This window comes from Euprymna scolopes, chromosome 33 (genome assembly GCF_053919585.1).
Source record: "Euprymna scolopes isolate OS-2025 chromosome 33, ASM5391958v1, whole genome shotgun sequence".
Lineage (NCBI taxonomy): Eukaryota > Metazoa > Mollusca > Cephalopoda > Sepiida > Sepiolidae > Euprymna > Euprymna scolopes.
In genome coordinates this window covers 26305112-26307490 of record NC_136514.1, presented here as the reverse complement: position 1 = coordinate 26307490, position 2379 = coordinate 26305112, and the positions used below count along the sequence as shown (strand labels likewise).

At 39.8% G+C, this 2379-nt stretch overlaps 1 pseudogene; it reads right to left on the bottom strand.

The window, feature by feature from the left end:
* Positions 1-1015: 1015 nt before the first annotated feature.
* LOC145258515 (U2 spliceosomal RNA) lies at positions 1016-1160 on the bottom strand (annotated as a pseudogene).
* Between the last annotated feature and the right edge of the window lie 1219 nt (positions 1161-2379).

Below are 2379 nucleotides of genomic sequence, written 5' to 3'. Positions count from 1 at the left end.
ATGACCGAAAAATGGGCTGAAATGACTTAAATAAATAAAAAGTAAATGACTTAGAATGGCTTTAATGAACTTAAGGATGAATTGAATGACCTTAAAAATGACTTGAATGCTTAAAAAATAACTGGAATCCTTCAAAAACAACTTGAATGATCTGGAGAATGACTTAAATGGCGTTGAAACTAACTGGTTGTAAAATGGATAATCATTTTACATTAAATCATTACAGAAAAGCGATCCCCCACTTTATATCACAAAGTTACAAACATAAGTACAGCATGTAGTAAGAACAGATACTACACTTTGATCTTGGTAAAAAGGGAAAGAAAAGGGTATTTATTTGGTCCCCCACCGAGAAAATTAGGCACAAGGCCGATTTTTAATGTAAGGAGTGAAGGGGAAATGAGGACCAGCTCCCCGGGGAGTAGGGGAGCTGGATAGTGGCAATTGGTATGAAGGGTTGCCCCTACATTGACAAAGGTCTTACATGTGGAGTTGCCCTCACATATGTCTTTGCATTGCAGTATCTGCCGGACAGATGGTATTTATTTGCTCCCCCACCGATCAAATTAGGCACAAGGCCGATTTTTAATGTGAGGAGTGAAGGGGAAATGGGGACCATCTCCCCGGGGAGGAGGGGAGCTGGATGGTGACAATTGGTATGAAGGGTTGCCCCTACATTGACCAAGGTCTTATATGTGGGGTCGCCCCCACATATGGTCTTTGCTTGTAGTATCTGCCGGACAGATGGTATTTATTTGCTCCCCCACTGAGCAAATTAGGCACAAGGCCGTTTTTAATGTGAGGTAAAAACCAGCTCCCCTAAAAGTAGGCGAAAAGGGGGCACTCTGGTTACCAAAAATAATAATTGTCCCAGTATAGAGGGTTTCCCCTCCATTGACTGGTACAAATCATCTTAAGTGCAGTATCTGCCGGACAGATGGTATTTATTTGCTCCCCCACTGAGCAAATTAGGCACAAGGCCGTTTTTAATGTGAGGTAAAAACCAGCTCCCCTAAAAGGGGTCACTCTGGTTACCAAAAATAATAATTGTCCCAGTATAGAGGGTTTCCCCTCCATTGACTGGTACAAATTATCTTAAGTGCAGTATCTGCCGGACAGATACTACACTTTGATCTTGGCCAAAAGGCCAAGAAAAGGGTATTTATTTGCTCCCCCACCGAGCAAATTAGGCATAAGCCTGATTTTTCATGTGAGGAGTGAAGGGGAAATGGGGACCAGCTCCCCGGGGAGTAGAGAAGCTGGATAGTGACAATTGTTTTGAAGGGTTTCCCCTAAATTGACCAAGGTCTTATATGTGGGGCTGACCCCACATATGGTATTTGCTTGCAGTATCTGCCGGAACAGATACTACACTTTGATATTGACCAAAAGGCTAGGAAAATCGGTATTTATTTTATTAGCCACAAGGCCAATTTTTAATATTAGGAGTGAAGGGAAATGGGAACCAACTCCCCGGGGAGTAGGGGAGCATGATAGTAACAATTGGTATGAAAAGTTTCCCCCACATTGACCAAGGTCTTATATGTGGGATTGGTATTTATTTGCTCCCCCACCGAGCAAATTAGACACAAGGCCGATTTTTAATGTGAGGAGTGAAGGGGAAATGGGGACCAACTCCCCCGGGAGTAGGGGAGCTGGATAGTAACAATTGGTATGAAGGGTTGCCCCTACATTGACCAAGGTCTTATCTGTGGGGTCGCCCCCACATAGGGTCTTTGCTTGCAGTATCTGCCGGAATAGATACTACACTTTGAGAGATTAAATCCTTTATTCATGTTAAAAATACATTGAAAATCAAAAATGAACAAAAAACTTCGACACTTTGATCTTGGCCAAAAGGCCAAGGAAAGCTTAAAAAGCTCAGAACAGCATGTATTAGCAACAGACCTTTGATCTTAACTAAAAAGGTCAAATACAAAAGTGTTACCGACAGACCGACAGACAGACCGACCGACGAACCGACGGAGTGACTTATAGAGTCGCTTGCACGTGACTAAAAAGGTTAAGACGCTAGTTAACCGTATTGTCGGTTAAAAAATCAACTAGAAGTGTGTGTATATATATATATATATATATATATATGTATGTATATATATGTATGCATATATGTATATATATACATATATATATGTATATATACATAAATATATATACATATATATACATATATACATACATATATATATGTTATATATATACATAAGTATTATTATTCTTGTTGTCATTGTTGTCTTATTAAAAGTTTGTCTTAGTCTTAGAGAGTCTTATTAAGAGAGATGTTGCGTTCTGTGTTCGTGTTATGAAGAGATTCATATATAAAAATGTTCATACTTCGAAGTGTAATAGAAGCTCTTAGAG